Raw genomic sequence first — 25,033 nt, 5'->3', positions numbered from 1 at the left:
CACACACACACACACACACACACACACACACACACACGGTAAGTCAGGACTGTTGACTTCCTTTGAGATATGATATACACTAGGTGAGGAGTGCAAATACTTTTCCTGACACTAAGGAAATTTAAATGTTTCTACTTGTTTCTGAAGTGATCTGGCTAATCCTCAAAAGTGGACTCAGCTGACCCTGCAGAGGGCCCCTCTCCGTTTTGGGGCTTATAGAAGTCAGGGCTGGGCACCTTGCTATAGTTATAATTACAATAGACACCACTGTCCATTTTCAGAGCAGGGCACCAGAAAGCAGGCTTCTCACAGGAGTCTTGGAGGAAGAGAAAGCAAAGGCTCTTTACCAATCTGTGTGTGATGAAGGACAGACGAAAGGGGCAGTTCTAAAGCAAGTTAGTTCTACTCAAGGACAATGGGTGACATTCTTAAGGACAGGAGTGGAAACCCTGCAGTTATGTGAACCTTACCACTTCAGTCCCCAGGAGCCATGGCCCTACCTCAAATTGCCTTTACAAAGTGTCAAAGCATCTTAGGGTTTCTTTCATGTGACAAGTGCTCTATAAATACCACATAATGATAAAATGAATAATTTACAACAATGGAAATGGGGACTTTGAGAAAACACTAAAGAAATCCCATCTATCCAAGGAAGAACTGAAGACTGAAGGGTAACGTGCAGCTAAATAAAAATATAGAAAGTTTAATGGTAATGCCATGCGAATGTACTAAGTGTGTGGTTGTGTTTTTAAAAAGAGAGAAAATAATTCATCTTTTCCTAAGATACATTTTCCATGTAGTAATCAAAATTGCAGAGTGCTTTGGGCGGGGGATATTTCTTCATCAGTGTGTACAGAGGTTTGGACTGAGATCTTCTCATTTTTTATGAATTACAGTCTAATTATTAAGCCCTGTAATATATAGTGCAGACACACATTGGCTCATTGATCTCAGAGAAGAGCAGGAAAAGATGTCTGAAGATGTGGAGTGCCCCAGGTGGTAGCAGAGAAAGTGAACAGAGAGAAACAAGAATGTTGTAACATGGGGTGTGAGGAACCAACAGCAGGGAGAGCTGGTGATAAGGGCCCTGCAGGAGCTAAGGAAAATAAGTCCTTTAAACCAAGCCCATGAACTCAGGGCTACTTCTTTTGTATTGTCACTAAGTCACATGGAGATTCCTTCATCAACACCTACTGGCTTTTCAGAACAAGCGTTTTAAAAAAATTCTGAAACTATCAAGCAAATTGTCAAATGACTGTAATCTCAGCATCATAGAGGCTGAAGCAGAGGGATGGTGAGCTTGAAGCCCACCTGGACAACTCAGCAAGAGGAAGAGGAGGAGGAGGAAAAATCTAGTTATATGAGAATTATCCCCCAAGAAACCATGTTTTCAAGGAAAATCACTTAGTTAAATTCATATAAGGCATTTATGATAGGATTCCACTGTATTTATGTTCTCATTTTTATATAATTCCATTTACAAGGGGTGCCTGTATTTGCTAAAAATACTTTTAACGGTGGAATAAGTATATAAAGCCTTTGATGTCAAATTCAATGCATAAAAAGTTTCCTCACCCAATATTTCACTTGCCCCTGCCACCTCCTCGGAGAGCTCATGAGAATTCATAACTAATATAAACAAATGCCCAGGAACAAAGAGCCCACAGAGGCAACTGTGAGATTACCATGAGGGGATCATGATGTCTATGGGAGCTCAGGAAATGTTCCTCGTGGAGAAGCCAAGTGTAGTAAGAGCTCCTGGACGTCTGTTCTCCCTCACTCATCCTGTGGTCACTAGAAGTCTCATTTAAAACTGGATGTTAAGCAGCGAGTTAAAAACGTGATGGCAGCCTCATCTTACTGCTCATCTATCCTCAAGCTTTCTGAAAACCAAGAACCAAAACTCATCGGCATCTTCTCAGAAAGAGCCATAAATTCTCAGAGACACCAACTGGGAGACCTGGAGGCTCCTAATCCCATCAAACGTCCAGTCTTATTTTTCTATTTTGAACAAATACTCACTCCCTGTCTCTGGACACACATTCAGAAGAATGACTTGCAGTCGGCTTTTGCATCTTTGGGGCCGGGGTAGGATTTACCAGCATAAAGGAAAGCAAGCATAGCGAAAGGACTGGCACAGGAACTACTTGGTCTGCGCTTTCTGAGGCTTTGAAGGTGACAGACACATCAATATCCGGGTATCTCTGCTGAGTCATCAGTGATGTCGCTAAGAGGAAAAAGGGCCAACTGTCACCAGAGCCACTTGGGACATCAGCCAGAGACTTGCAAGGTGTCTGAAGGAGCCAGAGATGGTGGGACCAGTAGCTAAATGTCAAACTACTTTATATTCAGGCCAGGAGAGTCCACGGACTAACGACAAAGGAATAGATGGTATAAGGGCGCCATCTTTAAAGACCACACCATTCTAGAGGGAATTAAAATGATACCAGTTAGTACATCCAAGGGAAGGTGAGACTTTGCATGTGCTGGGAAAGAGAAGGGAACACTGTGTGAGCATACCCAGAGTGCCAGTGCAATACAGAAAAGTCTTAGCTTACAGTCCTCAAGGAATCCTTTGTTTTGGGCAGAAGGTGAAACACACTGTCTCAGTGTTTTGTTGGGCACTGAGGTGGCTCGAAGGAGCATCCTTCACCTGTGCCTCCCTATGAAGAGTGAGAAGCCTGGGCCAGAGGAATACACTGGCAATCACCACAAATCTCTTTACCGTAAATCTCCTTATATAAGCCACACTCATGCAAACTAAAGACCACAGCCAACAGACCAGTGCACTTGTGCTTAGAGTAATAATTCAAGGATGTATCGTGACGTGGTGACAGTATTTTGCAATACACAGTATTTTTGTGTGAATACAAAACTCCGACAAATGATTTAACACTAACGGTGCATTTTCTATTGAGCTTCGAAGTTCAAATCCATACACTCTGACACCTTCATCACCAAATGAAAGGAAACTGCCGTATTCTAGGGCCCCTGGAAATAAGAAGGTGGCTAAAGAGAGTACAGCAATCATAGCCTCTTGTAATTTCTTAAATTGAACTGAAAAATTGCTCAAAGGAAAAGGGTGATTAATATCCCTTCAAACTCTCCTGTAGTCAATCTGAACGAGGCCTTCTAAAAGCCAAGGGAAAGGCTTTCTGCTTTCAGCTGGTATTGTTAGGAACTGACTTCCGTGCTGCAGTGATGGCCCCTGAACAAGTACCAAAGCCCCTCTCTCCCTATCCTCTGTCCTCTGGAGGGCCAGAATGACATCAAACGATATTTCTGATGCAGAAGACTGACCCACATCACTTTGTTTTTCTAAATAGCAAAGGTATCTTAAAAAATACTTTGAAATAACAGCAAGTGAGGAAGGAGTGACCCCTGACCCCTTTCCATTTTAGTGACTATCATGGCCATCCCTACTCTCAAGGTCACTTCTTGTGAAGCATTAGGGACGGTATCAAATTAAAGGGGTGGTTGTTTGAAAAGTAATTGTTTTAGAAATTAAAAGTGTCTCCATTTTTGAACATCTGTGAAATCTGAAGCATTACAGTGGGGATATCTATAAACACTGTCTTCAGTCCTTACACGGTATCACCAACGGACTCTATTTTCAAGCGAGGCAGACAGCTTGGTATGTAAAATGTTCACCTCAAAAGCTAGAGTGCCTGTGCCCAGTCTCTAAAAACCACATTTAAAAAAAAAAAAAGTGACCCAGTACTACAGACCTGTAATCCCAGCACTGGGAAGGTGGGGACCCTGTGGCTCTTTGGCCTGCCACTTTAGACAAATCAGTGAGCCCCAGATTCACTGAGACACTGTCTCAGAAACTAGGGTGAAGAGTGATAGAAGACAATACCTCTGGTCTCCACACACATATGCACACACATATACACTATACACACACACACACACACACACACACACACACACACTCACATCCATACACACACAAATCTCATTTTCAAAATGAGGAAACTGAAACTCAAATATATCAAATAACCTGTCCAAGGCCATGGGACTACGTAAAAATTCATTTTAACACATAAAGCAGTTTTCCATTAAGCAATAGAGCTGCAAATTCATTTTTCCTCATCTCTAATTAGATACATGAACATATGGTTATTTGTATGTACACAAATGCTCACACGCTTTGAAAGCATCATCATATATACAGAAACAGTCTAAATTTTGAGTCACATGAACATGAAATTTAAAACAGTGCCCTGTGTGTGACCTCTGTGTGATTATAAGAGATGCTGTGTGCCGAAGCCTGGCCTTCCAGCCAGATCAAGGATATCTTGGAAACATTAAGCCCTAAGCATTCCCATCTTGCTCTGAAGAGCTATGTGTGTGTCCTCTTGAACCGACTGAATGTTTTTGCTTTAAAGTGTCCCTGTCTTACCTCTGAATCCTCTCAATGCAGATTCTATAACAGACAAAAGTTCAACACTGGCTTCCTTCATTAAAGAGAGTCTCAGAAATGGCTACTGTCTCCATCAGTCGTTTAGGAAAACAAGGATTTTTTTTTAACTGTACAAATCTAACTTAATTCTAGACCAGTGCATGAATCTGAAACTCTGATCTTTTTATGGGTAAACACAAGTGGAAGGATTTGGAAAATTCATATCCACCCTTGGGACAGACATCATAGACGTTACAATAATGAGAGATCAAAAGAAAAGGGGGCTGAGAGCCCAAGCTTTAAGTTCAAACAGACTTGCATTCTAATCCTAGCTCTTTGTCCATTCCCCATGTAGCTAATATTATTCTTCAGTGATTTATGATCTTCTCATAAACCAAAGACACTCCCTCACACAAGGGTCCACCATGTTTCAAAGAGCCAGTTTAGAAGATCCAGCCTCCTTCCCCACCCCTAGCTCTTTCCTGGCAAAGAGCTGAGGGAGCTGGGCCAGGCTCCAGGAAAGGGCAGAGTCCTGCTCTGTTTCCCATCACCTGCTGAAGTGCTTTGTCCCTCCTCCCTTCCCTCATAGCCCGACTCCTCATCACACACCCTTTCCCCTTGGTCTTCCAAATATTTTTCTTTTAGTCTCGGGCAATCTCATTCCTCTCTACTTTCAAACGTAACTGAGAAGCACAAACTGCAACAATGAAATATTAAAATGTTAAGTCCTGAACATTTAGGGAAATTAGCATTAATAAGAAGCAGTCATGCTGAGAGCCTGCAATCGTCCAGAGGTGCCTTCATAATCTCTATAGAAGCTACAGAATAGTAAGGCTTGGCCTTTGCAGACAGACATGACCTGCTCTCCTCCTAGCTCTGCCTCTCAATACTAGTATATTCTTGGGAAAACAGCAAAAAGCCTGAGATTCTATTCTCCTTTACTGCGAAAGTAAGGAACTAGATGAAATCATTCACATACAGCACTTGGTGTCTACAGGTAAGATATATCTGTGAACTCACGATTACAAACCCCATCTGCCTCCTCATAGGCCCCTGAACATTGATTACTTTTCATTGGCCACTAGATTCTGAGTTACAATTTGTTTTACAGTGGTAAAATACACAGCAAGAAAACGCACTGCGTGTGTGCATTTATAGCCAGCTTTAGCGTATGCTGTTGAAATCCACCCTTGGAAGATAAACACTGAGAAGAGGTGGTGTGGGTAAATAGTCTAATTTCAAACCTTGGCAGGAAAACCAGATTGCAGCCTTTTCACGAGTTTATATGAGAAGGCTTCAGAGTCAGCCCTTCCTTGACACAGGCCCATTTGTTCACTTCTGCTGTTCCCGGGTTCCAACTCATCTCCATCTTTGCCCATAAGAAATATGGGACTCCCAGGAGGAGTCAACAAAGTCTGGCACAATAGGTTGGGGCAGGGCCAAGCCCCTCTCCCATGCTTCTTGCCTACTTCTCTTCCTAGTCTCTAATAAAGATCATTTTAATAAATTGTGCTGGATCTTCAGCTGAGTAGGTCAGTGTTGAGTAGGGCATCTTAATGCACATAGGCTTCTTTTGCTATCCAGTGATTATGCAAATTCAAACATGGGCAAATTGGAGTAACATAAGTCAAGATAGATGCGATTAAATAAGATGAAAGGTTTGCAGAGCCAAGGAAACAATACTTGTTTGGGACTCTATTGGCTTACATGCCTTCCCTCTGAGTCAGACTTCCCTGAAAGTTAGTGTTATGGGAAAAGAATCTGTCCCTCCCCATCCACACCATCACCAGATTTATGACTTCTTTTCCATTTTAGCTCTTTGACATTCTAAGGTAATCAAAAGGGAATTCCACATTTGTTGCTTTGAGATTTCAAAGACATAAAAGGAATGATCATTTGGCTCTTAATAGAATGTGTTTTTTCCCTCCGTTATAATCTCAATACTGGTTTCTAGTTCCTAACATAATGCTCTCTCCTCCCTCCATCTGAAAAGCATGTGTTGTTGCCATACTGGAGCCACAGAGGGAATAGGGCAGACACAATCCCTGTGTCATGGCAAGCTAAGACAAAGTCCTACCTGCAGGTGACTTGCCTGACTTGCTGCTTCCATGACATGGTCTAGACCTGCCTTCTTGAGCTGGCCCAATTCTCAGGTTCCTTTTCATAGCTCCGTGATGTCTGCCAGCTCCCAAGGCTACCTCCTCCTCACTTCCAGTCAGAAAAGGACCCGTTCCCCATGGCTTGATTAAAGGGCATAGAATTAATTCTCTCTACTGATATGACTTGGATTAATCAGTCCCTGTGACCAGGGCCGTAAGAGATATGATAAGTTTAAGGCAACCACAGCTCACCTTTGCAGCCAGAAAGGGCCCAGTAAGTCGGAGAGCCTTTACACTTCGAGGAAGGAAAAAAGAGTACTAATTTGATTACAGAAGGAACAAGATGTAACCACAAAAATCCTGGCTCTTTTCCTTTTTTTTTTTTTTTACATTTCTTGTGTGGGATGGGAGGTGGAGTGCACACATATGTGGAGGCCCAAGATTTGTGTCAAGTGTGACGCTCTATTTCTACCCTTATTTGTTGAGGTAGGGCCTCTCAACCAAGCCTAGAGTCTGGCAACAATGGCTAGTATGTCCTGGGAATCCTTTCTCTGCCCTCTGAGGCTGCAATTACAGACAGGCCACCTCACCCACCCAGCATGTGTGGTGTTTCTGGGGATCTGAACTCTGAACTTCATGCTTGCTCAAGTACTTTAACCACTGAGCCAGTGGCCAACCCAAGTGCCCCTGGTTTTACAAAACTAATAGCTTCCAAAAAGTGGGCAAGATGATGGGAATTTGCCAAAACAGCATATACTCAGTTCATCTCAGAGAAGTTGAGACTGACGCTTGTGATGTCCGCGAACTCCTCCCACAGCAACAGGAGGGAGACCATGAATCCTGTGGAGAGCTCCCACTAAGCCAGTGCCTAGTACTCAAAGCTGCTGGCCTGGGGCAGAGATTTAGAGGTGAAATCTTTCGTGTCCAATTAGCCTATACTTTGGTTCATGCCATACCCAAGAATTCATCTTTATTTATAATGCTCAGGGTTTCAGGTGAATTTGACAAGAACTGCTGAAAATTAAAGTGTTTGCAAGGATGGCAATTTCCTCGATTAATGGCAATTTGATTTTCCCCATGTAGAACTGGCAAAAGAAAATGGCAAATTCTCAGCTCCATTCAGTCTTCTTGTAAATGGGAATGTACACCCACCTCAACCTGGCCACCATGTAAAGCTGTTTAGAGAAAACAAGGAGCTACATCCCAGCTTCGTGTGAATAGAAATACTCTCTGCGGTCTTGTTTCCTACCTTGAACACTGAATTTAACTTGAATCTCACATCTAATCCCCTCTCACACAGCTATTGCTCTAACTGTGGTTTTTCAACCTTGGTCCTACAATGGAATCACTGGTGAGCTTCAGCAAATAGAGAGGCCTCGTTCTAATGGATTTTGTTGTAGTGTGTACAGCCGTGGCTGAGGACTGCTGTTCTCAGTGGATCCTTGTGAGAAATGTGTTCAGCTTTGCACAGGCAACTAACTTAGACAGTGGAAGTCTTCTTCCCCTCCTAGCCAATGAAGTGGGGCATGGAGGGTTGTACAAAAGCAAGCTATCTACATGTGCTTTCCGCCCCCACCACAGACACAGCTTCCACCTCTCTGTGGTTATCACTTGGTCCGTGATACCTCGTATTTTATTACAATAAACTAGCGATACACACACAAGCTCGGCTACACTCCAGCCACACTAGCCCTTCCTGTGCTCCACATCTTTCCTGTCTCCGGGACTTTACGCAGCTCCCTCTGCCTGGAATGTGTGCCATGTACACTTGACCTCTTCCCATTAAGCACACACATGCTGTTTGACTTACAAGCTTTCTTCATTGCTCAAGGATCAGCTTAGATGTCACTTCCTCAAAGAGTTTGTCCCTGATGCCTACTACACAGTTTTTTCCCACTACGCTCCCTCAGTCATCTGTCTTCCTACTGAGGGTTTATCTGGGCTGTATCTGGCCCCTCCCTTCCAGCTGGAGGAACCCTGAAGATAATGATACTGGCTTTGCGCATTTCTTCTTGCCTTAAAACCCATCCTTCTTCCCTAACTCATAGCATGTGCTCAATAATTATCTAGTGTACATGAAATAAATGTGTTCTGTTTGCTTACTCTGAGGGACACGGTAAGAAATCAAAGGTTGTACAAACTCATGACGATGTTTAGAGCAGGACTCAAAGGTTCCGTTTAGGAAACCCTTAAAAAAGAGCTGCTCTGGGTCCTAGGAGTGGTTACATTTTTCTTGGACTTCCAGCTGGCATTTTGCTCCATGTTTCATCAGTCATGAGACTTTGATTTCATGACTCTACAAATCACTCGGCAGTTGGTTTCCCACTTTCCTCTGGATGATGATGCGAAGAGTCAAGCCTGTAGACCTTGCCCAGCCCAGCACCAGAGCAGACTGCCTTCTCACCTCACTTAGTGTCACCTAGCCAGCCATTCCTTCACTTCCCCCGTTCCGTTTTCCTTACTTGGTAATTCTAATATATTTTAAAGATATTTCAATTACTACCTGGATATACCTTTAATCTCAGCACTTGGGAAGCAGAGGTAGATGGATCTCTGAGTTCAAGGCCAGCCTATAAAGTGAGTTCCAGGACAGCTAGGGCTACTCAGAGAAACCCTGTCTCAGGGGAAAAAAAAAAAAAAAACTTTGTTTGGTATTGATGGTAAATTGATGGTTTGCCTTGATGGTAAAGGCACTTGCTGCTAAGGGTGACAACCTGAATTAGATCCCTGGGACCCACATAGTGGAAGGAGAAAGAGTTGACTCCTGCAAATTGCCCTCTGACCCCCACATTCCAGTCTTGGCATGCACACATTCACACGAAAATACACAATGCACACAATTCATTAATTAGGTAGGTAGTTCAAATAACTTATTCAAGGAAAAGAGAAAGAATATCTATGTGGCAGGTCTTATTTCAGAGATTCGATGAAAAACATTTCTTTTTCCTATCTGAGAGAGAATGAAGATTCAAACAGAAAAAGATCTGAGGGAGCCCCAGCACATAGCAGCAAGTTTCCAGATCCATCACAGGCAGTGCTGTGTGGCAAATGTCCCATGTGTAATGGGGCTATAGAGGGCTGTGGTTAGCAGTGAACTTCAGGAAGCTCTGCAGACGGAGCCCTGAGGGAAAGGAGAGATGCTGAACAGCCTAACTGAGCTGCACACCACAGCTGCACCCAAGTCACTAGGCAGAGCTCTCTCTCTCGGCTCACCCAGAAGCAGTTGTGCCAAGAGTCTTAACACTCAGTGATTCCCTTCATAAAGATGACTAAGTCAAGAGAAAAGATGTCTTCCCCCTGAAACATCACTGACTAAATGACATTTACATTCTCTAGGAAATGTTCAAACCCAAACTCACTGCATTGGTTGTCAAAGGATTCTGAAAAAAAAAAAAAAAAAAAAAAAAAAAAAAAAAAAACAAAAAAAAACAAAGCAAAACACAAATTCATTATCTTTCTGTTCTGAAGGTCAGAAGTGCAAACTGTGCCTCAATAGGTTAAAAGCAAAGTGACAGCAAATAGCATTCCTATAGGCTCCAGAGAAGAAATTCCATCTGGCCTTTTCTAGCGGATGCCTGCACACCTTGGCTCATGGCTTCCTTCATCCATCCCAACCTCTGCTCCTGGTTTTGTATCTCCTTGAACACTGACTCTCCTACATTCATCTTTCCTTTGTAAGGATGCTTCTGGTTATCTGGAGCCCACCCAGTAACCCAGAATAATTTCCTCAACTCAAAGACTTTCATTTAATCACATTTGCCCAGTCCATTTCGTGGAATTAAGGCATGGAGGTCTTCGGGCACCACTATCTTAACTTCCAAGTTATTAATCATCTGTGGATATGCTGGAGTATGAATTTGGGATGTGGTTAAAATCAATACAAAGAACTATCCAGTACTATCCATTCATTTCATGAAGTCAAATCCTGGGTGAATTCAAACAGTTCAGCCTGTAGATGTGATATAAAATGTCCTATCTGGAAAGTTAGCTCAGGCACACTCCAAGTCAGACAGTGATGGAGTGTTTGGCTAGTTCCCAGCGCTGGCTGCAGAGGCTGCTCTGGAAAAGTAAACCAGGAATATTCCCAAACCCTGATTTCAACAGTGAAAAATAAACGTAAATGAGTCATCACTGACTCCTATTTAACTGTTTCCCAGGGGCTCAATGGTTAGGGTGGCCATTCTGCTGTTCTCCTGCCTGGAATTCATACCTCTGTGTTGCCCCTTAAGCCCTCCCTGCCCTCCTCCTTCCATTCCTCATCATTCCCTCGTCGTCTCCAGGAGATGTAACAATGAGATTAGAACAGGGACATGATGTGGATGAGGTAATATGTAACACAGAAGTTAGGAACTTCTCCATAGCTGGCTAAGAACAGGTCTGGTTTAGTGTATGGGCTCTTTTTTCTAGCCTTGGTACTATCTCTAGATTTTTTTAATGTATGGTCTATTCCTTGTGACTTTTCTTTCATTTTCTTATAAAATCTATCAGGGCCAGGCCTTGGCCATTAGCAATGTGAATGCCCTTTAGAGCCTGAAGCTGTGTCCATTAATGGGTCACTTTATAAACACATGTTCTTTATCAGTTCTGGCTTCATGCTGCTGTCTACACATAGGCACCATTTCACAACCCTCTCGTCCACTGGAAGTTCACCTTCCTGAATATCCCAAGAACATGCAGGTTTGGCTAATAATTTAAGCCCTTTCTTCAGCATTTTGTTTTGTGCTTTCTCTTGGCGAGCACCCTCCGAGTTCCTCCAGCCACTTCTATTTTTAGGTGGGTCAGCACCCGCTGATCTGTAAGACTATTCCCTTCCTGATGCCTGTGGGATCACACTGGGAAAACACACAGCTGGAAATACTGTACTTCGTGGTTAGCTGGGACATCTGATGAGATACCACAGAGTAACAGAGAAACATGTTGCTGACAGCTGAGGTGTCAACCAATGTGTTAGCTTTAAAAAAAAAAAAAAAGAAAAAAAACTGCTTTGACACAGTTTGAATTTGTCTCAAGAGATACAGACAGTGGTCTTTTGCATTCTCTAGTTGGTTTTGCTTGTTTAGGAACTAGGACGTAATGGGACATTTGGCTGCAATCGGATTTGGAAGCAGAGCCCCTGTAGCTCTAGCACCATTCTCCCCTGGTGCTTCCAGGCATGGTATTTGGATTGCAGGTGCTCCCAGCCCCTCACAGACACTGGGGCTAAGAGCTTGGGCTGTACCCCAGGCCCTGGGATTCACAACTTCAATGGCTGCCTTATGTCCTGCAAGGCTGAATCAGCGGGGTCCTCTGCCAATGCTGAGAGCTAACCAACCACTCCATCGCTGCCTGTCTTGGAGTATGCCCAACCCTGTGCTCAATGGCCTTCCTTGTTTTTTTTAGAATTGATCAGTTCCAATTCAACAATTGTGTCTCCTGGCATCCACACCAGAGAGTGTCACCAGCACCTTCTGCTGTGATTTCCTGCATGCTGGGAAAGCTGGGTGATTCCACACATTCCCCTCCCACCCGCCAGACGGTCCAGAGATCCCTACCAGAGCTCCATCCATTGGCTGCGGTTCCCCTTGAAACAGATGCTCTCCTTGAGGCTGCGGGGACATTTAATCTATTTATTCATCCAATATATATCCACTAGTTAAAATCCCATCACTAGCAAAGCCTTCGGGGTTTGTCTTTGCCTGAAAGAAGTGCACAGTCCAGCCAGCTATTAATCATTGCTATAACACCTGTTGGGATGGGGGAGGGAGTACAGGGAAACAGGGTAGACTTTGAAAAGAGATAAAGAAATGGTACCAATTACCAGGTTCAGAGAGAAGAAAACAGACTGAATGGAGCTCACCCATAGAAGATAAGCTCTGTGGCTTCACCATTTGCCTCCATAATGCCACGTCCATATAGGCTGTCACAGAGGACAAATGGACACATAGCCACAGTAAGGATTTCCATGGGTTCAGTAACTTGTTTTTTTTTTTTAGATGGGTTACAAAACTTCAAAGACAGGCATAAGTTCCCACATAGAATAAACCACACTGGGTGTTCATGGTAAACCAAGCTATTGGTACAATCTACTGAAATACTGACGTAAACAAGCCAGAAAGCTGCTTGTTACTTTACTATGTCACATAGTGACTACAACTGCCTCCCCTTCATCAGTGTACTGACTTCAAGAGCCACATCCCAGTGATGGCCCAAGGGAGAGAGACATTCCAAGCCCCAAGATGCCTTGTTTATGGTTTCATCTTCATCCTTTTTTGGCCAAAGTCCCTTCAAATCTCAAAACACCACTGGAGATAGGAAAAATTCCTTGGGGAGTTTCCCCAACCACAGAGCTCTACAACTTTCTACAGGCTTGGTGCTAGGATTTTGCCCCAACCTCGCTAACCCCTGGTGTCTGAAGACGAGGGATAGGCATGTCTGAACTAGTAGCCCAGACCCAGTCTCCCTTCTACACTGTCTTATAGCACAAAAAATAAAAGACCCAGAGATGGATATTGGGATTCAAGCTTCAAGCTGAAGATCAGAAAAGCAAAGCAGCCAAGCCAGTAGATCTTACCTCTACCCAGCTGAAATGGCAATCCTGTCTCTGCAAATTCTCAGAGGCTCTGACTCCTCCTGCCTTTTATTCCTTTCTCTGCCCAGCAATATCACTCTTGTCTCTATTTTCCTAGTCCTGGGATTAAAGGCATGTGATCCCAGGTACTGAGATCACCTTTGTGTGAGCTGTTCCTTTCAAGACTGGATCAATTTTGTGTAGTCAGTGTGGCCTTGAACTAACAGAGATCTGTCTATCTCTTAATCCTGAGTCCTGGGATTAAAAGTACTTCCTGGTTTCTATGGATAACTAGTGTGGCTGCTTTGCTATTTTGATCTCCGGTGGTTTTAATAAATCATAAACAACATATCACCACATTATCTCTGTGGAATACACAGCTCCTTCTCATATGAGTCACCTGTCAATCACCTGAGGGTCTCCAAGGGGCCACATTGAGGAGTATGAGAGGAGGATGGAGCAGAAGTGCACCATCTAGAAGCTTTAAAACTGTTCTGGCTCCAAAAGAGAAACATGGTATCAGTACAATGAGCAAGTTTAGAAAACAATAGGTTGGCCTGGGGGTTGGGGTGGGAGGTGCATGTCTGTATTATAAATATATCAGGGATGCAAGAAGGGTTACATTTTAAAGAGTTTATCATCTTTCCTCTTTCCCTCCTGCCAGGAAAGAAAGTACTCTAACAGTCAGGCATCCCTCACTGGCTCTGCTCCTTTCCTCATATGACTGCCTCTCTGGGTGTCCTGTGTGGCTGAGAAACATGCTTAGATAGAACTGACATGTTTAGCTTTAGATGGTTTAGGGGAAAACAATTAGGAGAAAAATATCTGGACAAGGACATAAATGTGGTGTTTACCGCATACAAACTCAAAGAATATACTTAATAATAAAGTTACAAGGGATAATGACCTCCCATGTATTTGTTACAGGTAGCATCTGAAAATGTTTAGCTCCAATTGTCACATATATGTCTAGATATATAGACATATACACACATACAATTGTCACATGTATATCTAGATATATGGATGTATTTGCACATACATCCTCCCACTGTAATCACCCATCAAATGTTAATTGGTAAATATTTGTATTTCTGTTCATTTCTTTAGAGTCTCTAATATGCCTTACTTCACACAGGGAATAAATACAGTGTATGGTAGCACTGAGGAAAATGGCTACTTAGTATTCACATTTCTTGACATATATTAAGAAGTATACCATAAGGATTTTTTTACCTTGGAAAGAACTCCTTATTTGTTACTTGAAAGGAAGCCCTGTTCCATTGGGAATATTAGATGAAGATAAATAAAACAAAGTAAAAAACACAAATACATAAATCCCCAAATTCTGCATAACAAAGAGGAGAGTGAAAACATTAATCTAAGGATAGCAACGATGAAGAAAATGGCCTCGTGTTCTCCATATGATCTTGCAACACTTCAGAGAAGAAGGTGAAGAGAAGAGAAACACCGAACATTCTCTCACCTGGTTCATTCTCTCACCACTGTGCCCAGATGGTGAATGTACTTAGCTTCCCAAAATGGCCTCTATAGCTCGTACACTTTCAGTTTTCCTGTCAGCACAGGTCAGGAGATCCCAGCACTCTCAGACACACAAGGCTTCCTGGGTCTCTTCGAAAAGCAAGTGCAGGTAGAGATTTGAGGATTGCCATAGTCCTCTGAGAGACATGGCTTACACTGAAGGCCAGAGAACACCATGGCAGACCTACTCTCACACTCTCTCCTCATAAAAATGCAGGCTCCATCTACAACCTAAAATGAATCCAGATGTGCCTGACACAAAAGCTTTAAAGGGAACTCAGAAGGCACACAGTTTGACAAGAGGAGACTTAGATGACATCCGAGCCCGTCTGTAGGCAGCCATTACAACAGCAGAAATATCCCCAATTCCAGAGCACTCAGCTGTGTTTTAAGATCATTTCACATGTCCACAGTAACAAGCATGAAAAGGAGATCGCTGCATGCATATTTTATGGAAGCAGTGTGGTATCTTCTCCTGCTTCTCTAAGCATGATGTCCTCAGGCTCACCGCACTCCTCATCACTCTTACCAGGTTCCTTTGTGAGGGTACACTGTAACTGATGAGAACCAGGTCTTGATTGTGGACCATTTTAGCCCTCTCCCAGCCATTTGTTGTTATAAACACATTGGTGATGAATATTCTTATGTATACATTATTATTCACTTGTATGACTGTTTCTTGAAGCATATTCCTGAAAAGAGTGTTGAGCCAGAGGAAAAAAATTAGATTTCATGCTCGGGCTTTACATCTATCGTCAAACAGCGTTCCAGAAAATCTTGAGCAAATTTACATTTTCTTCAGCAGTGTGTGAGCACCCACATATTTAAGATCTTGGAAGTACTAGCACTCTCTCTAGTGTGAGTGTGTGTGTGTGTGTGTGTGTGTGTGTGTGACAAAAGCACTGTCACTGAACTCTTTTTGCCAGGCTGGCCTTGAACTTATAAACCTTCTGACTCAGTCTACTGAGTAACTGGAATTACAGACATGTACCACTCAGCTGACAATTACCACTTTATTTATCATTGTCAATCAATGGGCCAAAGATTGATTATCTTTAATTGAAACTTTTGACTTGAATATTCATTGTTCCTTTTTATTTTAGTCAAATGTCTACATTCTTCTGTCCTTTAGAAGTAATTATTATTGATTAGAGAGTATGGTTTAGGAGCTAGAAAAATGGCTCAGCAGTTACGGGCACTTGCTGCTGTTGCAGAGGACCTGGGTTCAGTTCCAAGCACCTACAAGGTGGCTCACAACCATCTATAATTCCAGTTCCATGGTTGGGGGGGTATCCTATGCCCTTTTCCAGCCTCCATGGGCAACACACACACACACACACACACACACACACACACACACACACACACAGTGCACATATATACATGCTGGTAAAACACTCATATATATAAAATAATGATAATTTTTTAATATTTCTAAATATTTATTTATCTATTGTGTATACAGTACTCTGCCCAGGTCAGAAGAAGGCAACAGGTTGCATTACAGATGGTTGTGAGTCACCATGTGGTTGCTGGGAATTGAACTCAGGACCTCTGGAAGAGCAACCAGTGCTCTTAACCTCTGAGCCATCTCTCCAGCCCAAATGATAAATTTTTGAAGCATGCTTGGGGCTAGAAATGTCTTAATGGGTAGAAAAGCTTGCTACTCAATCATGATGACTGGAATTCAGATCTCAGCATTCACACAGGGCAACCGGTGGCTATCTGGAACACCTGCTCCAAGAGACCCAACGGCCTCTTCTGGACTCCTCAAGTACCCACACACATGTGCGCATACAAACATGCACATATGCAAATAAAGTAACTTTTTAAAAAGAAAGTGCACTCATATACGGAAAAAAAAAAGCCATTTCTTTCATTATGGGCATTGTGTAGAGCCTGCGCCTTTCGTGTTTAAATCAAATCTATCAGTCATTTCCCTATGGTTTTCTTTCTTTGCTTTTATAATTTTAAGTCCTTTCTTTATTTCCAAATGGTAATCGGCTATCTAAACTCAATAATGGAAGGGTTCACCTTTTCCTACTGATTTAAAATGTCATCTATCAAAAACTGAAACCTTACATATGTAACACTGAGTCTGATCATTTTATTCTATCTTATTAACCCTCGCACTGGAATGACACTTCTTTAGTGGAATTTTGCAGAATATACTAACATGCATCTCATAATATATATTTTTCATTATTAGTTGTTGTCTCTAAATTAGGTTTTCATACTCAGTATAGTCACATAGTCACTTGTCATACCCACCATTCAAAAATTCTTGAACAAATTAAATTGAGGAGCTCTGACATCTTCCCAGTGTGGAACTTCTCATCCAAAACATGGGCTATCTCAGAATTTCTCTCCCTTTAGGTATGTCAAGTATTGTGCTGTTTGTCCCAGTGAACATCTTCCACACTACAGGACACTTTATAAGTGTGTGTGTGTGTGTGTGTGTGTGTGTGTGTGTGTGTGTGTGTGTATTTGTGTGTTGTGAAAAGGCTATTTTCACATATTTCCTAACTTGTTATAACCAGTACCTGATAGAATTTTTATGAGCCTAGTAATTCTTACAAAGCTCTTAAAAGGAACGTACTGGTACTCTTCTGTCACCACCAAGGTGTTTGAATGTCCTGAGTGACTGTTGCTTGACAAAGACAGGAGAAGGCTGTTGCCTCTAGGTCACTGTTTCTGTATTATGATAAACATGCAGACATGATAAATAGAAATGACAGCAATGGAGCACCTTGTGCATCCAAAGGTTTCCTTGCATGGGATTCAACCAGTATTCTGACAACCTGCCAAGTGGGCAGGACAGTAGAGTGTTCGAGTTACCATGACACTAATCTTAATGATGAGGGGACTGGGATCAGAGCAGAGTCACTTCCCAAGAGACCTGGATATTGATGCAGACCTACATCCTCAGAACATTAAGGGGGGATAAAACTACTCCCCCTGGTGACTGCTACAAAAATTTAGATCTCAAAATCAAAGTCAAGGCTAAACTAGAAAGTGTATTCCTGTGCTTCAGTAACAACTTAGCTACAATTAGTTCCCAGCACTCACTGTGCTGATGAAAAGGGCGAGTGGGTATTTCTAAAGGGTCTCTCTGTACAGAGAACCTTACAAAAAGTACACTCTGATTTGTGGGTCATGGTCCCCATATACAGATTTCACCTATAAACTTGTCTTAGTTCCTCTTATTTTATGCCTAAATCCAGGCTTCTCTGGTATGTGGGAACTTCAGAACACATGGTCAGTGGTCCCGTCCTACTGGCAGAAATGCATCTGCCACTGTTAGTTATCAAATTGGAGGACCACCATGAGCACAGATGCACCCAGGGAGGCCAGGTTTCCATGGCATCCCTCACAACAGGTGGACAAGCTGCAGTGCAGGGCGTCAGACAAGCTACTCCATCCTGCCATTCAGTGTCCAGCAAAGTTCACGGTGACCTTTTGGAAAATACCAAAGATGCCTCAGAGAAAACCTTCAGTTTGGTTGGAGTTTAATGTATGTTTCAGCCACTCGGCCAATATGTATGTAGCACATACCTGAGCTTTGCTAGCATCTGGACATGAGAATAAATAATAGCTGGCCATGGCTCAGGAGATGGCTCAGTCAATAAAATGCTAGCTTTGCAAGAACAGCCAAGTTGGGTACTCAGAGCCTACATTAAAAAGCTGGGCATGTTGGTACATGCTCATACCCAAACTCTAGGAGGCAGAGACAGGCACTTTAGCCTACATGGTGATATTCAAGCCAGTGAGAGATATTCAAGCCCTCTCAGAGAATAAAGCAGATGGATACTTCTTAAGAAACAGTAGTTGAGGTTTCCTGTGGCCTCCATACAAATGTACACACACCCAAATACACGTAAGTGCACCAGCATACATATGAAAACACACAGACAAAATAAAAAGCCCAGAAACCGGTTTAATAATGCAAATTCCTTTCTGACCCAAAAGGAAGCAAGCATGGAAATAGTTTTAGATTTCTGAAGGGTTGGAAGGGCTTAGAAAAGCAGATTTTTCCAGGCTAAGTGTAGGGCAAGTATCCCAGAACTTCCTTCCCATCATCCCAAAGAAAGGGCTCCAAGGAAGGCATCCTGAGTACAACACATTTCAAAAGCATTTGATCAATCCTGGGCCTGGAAGAGAATGAAGAAGGGGATCCAGGGGCTGGTGACCAGGATCTTGTATGCTCTTACAAGGTATTTGGCTTTCACTTTGCACTTACTCTGGGGCCATTGAGGAAGCACTGAAAGGGATGCCTGAAGACTAGGGCACCAATTAGGATTTTTTTCCAAGTGACAGGATGGGGCCTGCATGGGGACAGCCATAAGGATGTTAAAAAAAAAAAAAAAGACTCAGAGCCTACAGCTATCTAGGGGGTAGAGCTGGGAGAGGTGGACTCCAAAGAAATACTAAAGAAGGAAGGGTGGGGCTAAGCAAGACTGACATTGACATGCTGGAATGCAGCTGCCTGGCTCTTTGTTTGGCTTGGTCTCATCCCCTGATCTCCATCAGCTGAGTCTAGAGCTCCTCCCATTCCTCCTCTCCTCCCACCCACCCCCTTTTCCTTCTTCATCAAATAAATACTGACAAGAGAATATTTTTCCTGTGCATCCACCCCACACCCAGAACCATGGTGACAAATCTTTCCAGAAAGCCCAGTTCCCCAAATACTGTTTGTTGAGAAGGTGTTTGCTCAGTAACACCACACCACACCCTTGGAATCTGCAGTATACAAAATCACTATCCTGACCATCTTTGTTCCTCAATTTTCGAATAAGAAATTTGGAGGATCAGCTCGAGGTCCCAGCGTTTGTTCCCAGTGAGTCCAGGGCTCCAATTAGTTCTTCACCTTAAAATCCAGGGAATTTAGAAAATGACTCAATACAAGCCATCATCACTGGCCACAACAGATGTTGCTAAGAGGCAAGAGAAACACAGCCAAGGCCAGACAAGGCATGGCAGTTGTATTGTTCCCTGTTTGAATGGGACTCTAATTATCTTAGAGTAGATATGCAGACCTTCAAGATGGGGAGGCAGAGCCAGGTGGTACTGTTGCACACCTTTCATCCCAGCACTCAGGAGTCAGAGGCAGGCAGATTTCTCTGAGTTCAAAGTTGGCCTGGTCTGTACAGCATGTGCCGGGACAATTGGGGCTACACAGAGAATCCCTGAAAAAAAAAGGGGGGCGAGGAAAATGATGACACATATCTGTAATTCCAGAAGGGGCAGGAAAATCAGGAATTTAAGGCCATCCTCAGCTATAGAGTGAGTTGAAGAGCAGCCTGGGGGGGCGGGGAGAAATAAAAACAAAGCCTTCTACTTGGAATCCCAGGGAATTCTCAGAACGCCTGTTGCGTTTTTCCCCTTGAGCTGACACATCTTTTAAATCAGAGACTTCCCCCAGAGACCTTTGTTTCACACATACATACAGCCTGATCTCCAGTAAGAAGAGACACCCTGACAGGAAGGAAATGAGCCGCTGAGGCAAGCAGGTGCAGATGAGCTGAAGCAGGACTGCAGGAAGAGACACAGGCAGCACTGAGAGCCAGGCAGGCATTGGAAAGACGAGCAAAACACACACACACACACACACACACACACACACACACACACACACCATACACACCACACTCATACACACAAATACACACACTACACATACACACATACACACACACCACACACAAATACACCCCCACACACATACCACACACACACACAAATACACACATACCCCCACACACACACCATACACACCACACACATACCACACACACATACACACACATACACACACACCCAACACACACATATACACACACATACACACACCCCATACACACATACACACACACAAATGCACTCACACCACACACACATGTACACACACCCCACACCACACACACATACACACATACACACACACACCACACACACACACACACATACACACATATACACACATACACACAGCACACACACACCCCATACATTACACACACACCACACACACACCTCATACATCACACACACACACACACTCAAGGGAATCTGCCACCACTTATATTCAGGAAGCAGTGTTTATGTCCAGCTTTGTACTAACTGCTCCCTAATAGATATTTGGGAAGATTTCATGGCTGATACCTCTGAACTTGCCCCTTAATAAAATGGACACACACACTTAGGAGGCTTGAGATAGGTGTTGAACATGCTCAGCCTTTGGGAGGGATAGGATTGTTGTTTTGGTTTGTTTTTGTTGTTGTTGTTCTGGTTTGTTGTTTGTTTTTTGGTTTTGGGGGTTTTTGTTGTTGTTGTTTGGTTTGGTTTTTTGGCAAGGACTTGCTGCATAGCACAGACTAGCCTTGAACTCTTGATCCTCCTGCCTCAGCCTTCCCACTGCTCTGCAAAGCAGTCTTGGACACTTGTTCATCAGTTCATAAATCTTTGACATGAACAGAGAGCCACTTGTTTAACTCTCTTAAAATTCCATTTTTTACTGGATCTAAAAGTTAGTATTCCTTCCTCCAAAAATAACACTCCTGTGGTGCTACCCACACCACACACAGGCTTTAGCCCACCACTGAGAGAGTACACTGGACATAAGCTGCACCCTGGGAACTTCCCCTGAGCTGACATTTCCACTGTTAGAATCTGTCATCACACTGAACTTCAGAAGACTACTTTGTGCTGCCGAGACAGCTACCACCCAACAAGGAAGAGGTTTTGAACCCAGTCCCTCACACCATCACTCCACCTATGGCTTGGATGGCCAGAGAACTTATGCATTTGCAAATGACACAGTTTTAAGAGAGTAAATTGCAGAGGGAAAGAGGCCTGAGTCCTGCCTGGGCTATTTTCTCTCTGGGTTCAGTTAATGACCCTCAAGAGTGAAAACTTGTATCCTGGTTTCCATGCCTCAAGAAATGAACTCTCCAATTCACCCCAGAACCAACACAAGGAAGCGCAGGAAAGTCTTCATTTCTACCTACTTAACAGGCCGTGGTCAACTTTTCACACTTTCTTTTTTGTATTATAAATTTTTATTTAAATATAAAACAATCTCATTTTACATACCAGTCCAAGTTCCCTCTCCCCCCTGTCCTCCCATCCCCCCCACCAACCCTCCATCCCACCCTCCATCCACTCCCCAGGGACAGTGAGGCCTCCCATGGAGGATCATCAAAGTCTATCACATCATCTGGGGCAGGGCCTAGGTCCTCCTCCTCCATGTATCTAGGCTAACAGAGTAAACCCCCATAGGGAATGGGCTCCCAAAGCCCATTCCTGCACTAGGGATAAAACTGGTTCCACTGTCAGAGGCCCCATAGACTGCCCAGGCCTCCCAACTGACACCCATGCTCAGGGAACCTGGTTAGGTCCTATGCTGTTCCCCAGCTATCAGACTGGGGTCCATGAGTTCCCACTTGCTCAGGTCAGCTGTTTCTGTGAGTTTCCCACTTTCTTGAGACAACCAGTTTAGAAAACAACTCTAAAAGCTCCCAGAATAGAAGGCCTCTGGAAGACAACCTGGATATGGCCTTCCTGGTAGCTTTGTGGTCAGTGTTTAGCCAGGGAAGATCTAGCCACAGCCCTGCACAGTCCCAAGGACCCTTGTCTCCATGACAAGGAGTGGACCCTGTGCAGTTTCTGTCCCAAGTATTCAATATCTGCTTCATATAGCAGAGTCTGTGCTGGGCGTGGGGACTCTGCCCTCATTGAGAACATAAGACAGATTCAAACAGCTATCAATTTAGGGCAGAAAGTAACTAGTGGCTCACAGTTAAGTTTCCCATTATGTGACAGTTCATATGCACTGGGTACTCGTAGAAAGAAAGACAGACTGCCCCCTGTCCTCAGAATGAACTAAATATGCAATTGTTGGATACATCCAGCACCTACTGTGAACAAGGATGTATGCTGGATATTTCATCATCACATGTCCTTCTCGCAAATATTCTATGAACCCATTTTGTAATCTTGTTACATTTATTATTTATGGAAAGAAGTATGCCACAGTACATACATGGAGGTCAGAAGACAACCTGTGGTAGTCAGTTCTCTCCTTCTACCATATTCTAAAAATGTGGGTCTCCATTTTTAACAAAAAAAAAGGAAGACAGGACTTAGGGGTGCTAGTGATATCCCCAGGGTCACTCCAGTGATGAAAAGCAATGGTAGAAATCAAAGGCAGACTGACCTGGGGTGAGCAACCATGCTGTGACCTCATTTCATGATGATCAGCTCTTGGTGGCAGCACCTTCCTTCCATGGAGTTGTGACTAATTCCTTGCCAGGTTGTAGAGCCTCATGGGACCCAAGTTGGCAAGCAATAAGACATCCACTGCTGGTCTAGGATTCATAAAGCCATGTCTTGTGCAACTGATGCTGGCCTCTGTCTCTGATGTTCCTTGATGTCCTCTAGCAGAAACAGGGAAGAGGGACTAAAGTGACTCTCAAAGACAGAGACACAATTTCTAAGTCCTGCTTTTAGCATCCCTCCTGAAGGGCTAGCCGAGCAAGCCACCATTGACAGCAACGCTGAAAATTCACCCCATTTCCATGCCAACAATGGTATCCTCCCCTATCCTAAACAACCATTCTCCCTTAACCCAAGGAAGTTCTCTTTGTTCTTTTCCTTTCTATTTCCTTAGCCAAAAAACCCTTTAAGAGCTTGAAAAGGCCTTCAAAATAAAGGCTGAGTAAGAGAGCCACAACAGCCTGAGAAACTCAGGGCCATCTTTGCAGACTCAACTTAGACATCTCCACCAGAAAGCCTTCTCTGAGCAAATGCCAGCAGACTGTTTCAATGCATGCACCCTCAGCCATGCCCCCAGCCCTCTGTGCTACCTCGGGCATAGTGTATGCTACACTGCTCATGGCTATGCCTTTCACTTGTTCTGGACAGGTGGATCTGCATCTGCTCTGTCTGTTTCTAGTACTAAGCTCAGTCCAGAAAGCCCAGAGATCACTGGAGAAGAGAAAGACAAGCAGAGGGAAGAGAACACTGTAGATTCTCAGCTCCTGGCTCAGCCTCTCTTGCTCACAGTTGTCTCAGGCCTGGTGAAGTGCCCTGGAGTTCCAGAGGCCAGGGGGAAAGGGGTGTGGCCTGAAGAGAAGGAGGCTGGAGGAAATGACTATTCTCTAGAAAAAGGGGGCAATGGAAGCTGGGCCTGCAGGACGCCAATGGCAAAGGTCACAGCCACCGCTTAGGAATATTCGCAGTATTCAGTGTGGCCTCTGAAATGGCTCAGCTTCTAGTGTTTGCCTCCTATTGAGTGGACCTGGGTCTGTGGGCCACAGAGCAGTGCACAGGATCCCATGAACAGCAGCCCTGTCCTCCATATGCCTGGCTCACTGGAGGCAGGAAATTCCATGTTGTAATAGCTGGATTTCTTCCATTCATTCTTGATCCATGACTAGGTAACCAATTGGTCATTAAGGAAACCATTTAGGCCAATTTCAGGGACATCAGCCCAGGCTCTCTTCTGCCAATGGGCAGAAAGAAGGAAATAAAACAGGACAAAGAGCTCTAGGCCCCTCCATTTCCATTGCTAGCCTGGCTTATGGACAGAAGTAAAAATGTTCAAGTGTCCCACCCCTGCCTGTCAGCTAGTTTTGCAAGTGAGGATTTCATAGAACTGAGTTTGACATTTAAAAACACACGTTTAGAAGCACATCTGGCTGTGGTCATGTTATGAAACTGAACACATGTGGATCTGAGTGGATTAGAAAAACAGTCCCCAGTATCTGGGGAGACTATGCATTTTAAACAAGTGCTTTTCCAAGAGTGGCATTGGGAAATGTTTTTACATACATGATGCCCATCAACCTGAAAATAAATCAAAGTAAAAATCAGCACCAAGTCATCAACCCTGAGCAGCTGGGTAGGAATGAGGCTGACACATTAGCCATTCAGCTCTAAAAGGTCATCATCCAGTCGCCCTTCATTTCCTGTGCAGCTGATGGCAGAGGGGATTAAACCCACTTTCTCTTTGTCATTGCACGCTTTTTAATTAAGGGGGGTTGTTCCTGCATATTTGATTCCCTATTTCCCAGGGAAGATTTGGATTTTCTGGAAATGTAACCTTGTTCTTCCCATACACCAAGAGAACCATATCCCTCCTGTAGGCAATCTGGTCCCTCTCGGTTGAGCAGTGACTTGAGACTTTGTGTCATTCCCAGACATGTGCAGAACGGCTGGTATTCCCACATTACTCCACACTTTGGGCACAATTGCTTGGCAAGGCATCAAGCCTGCTGGGTACATCTCATCCTGTAGGTATGTGAAGACACATACCCAAAACCACATGCCCAAACAGCACCTGGGTTGTATTAATATCTCAAAGTCAGACAAAAACGGAGATTTTGTGTGTGTGTGTGTGTGTGTGTGTGTGTGTATGTGTGTGTGTGTGTGTGTGTGTGT

The 25,033-nt window shown here is 43.7% G+C and overlaps 1 protein-coding gene and 1 long non-coding RNA gene across 2 annotated transcripts in view; one reads left to right on the top strand and one right to left on the bottom strand.

Annotated features, from left to right (window-relative positions):
• Rhoj (ras homolog family member J) overlaps window positions 1-25,033 on the top strand; it is an 83,461-nt gene that overhangs the window by 36,834 nt on the left and 21,594 nt on the right. The window lies entirely within an intron of this gene.
• Window positions 18,535-23,689, bottom strand: LOC107978321. Its single transcript, XR_003485927.2, has 3 exons — window positions 23,458-23,689; window positions 22,809-23,028; window positions 18,535-19,779 (listed from the first exon to the last, which is right to left on the bottom strand). It is a non-coding gene; the product is annotated as an uncharacterized LOC107978321 (long non-coding RNA).

This window comes from Cricetulus griseus, chromosome 5 (assembly GCF_003668045.3).
Source record: "Cricetulus griseus strain 17A/GY chromosome 5, alternate assembly CriGri-PICRH-1.0, whole genome shotgun sequence".
In the NCBI taxonomy this organism is placed as follows: domain Eukaryota; kingdom Metazoa; phylum Chordata; class Mammalia; order Rodentia; family Cricetidae; genus Cricetulus; species Cricetulus griseus.
Note: the sequence above shows the minus strand (reverse complement) of the source record. Positions and strands in the feature narration are given on the sequence as shown.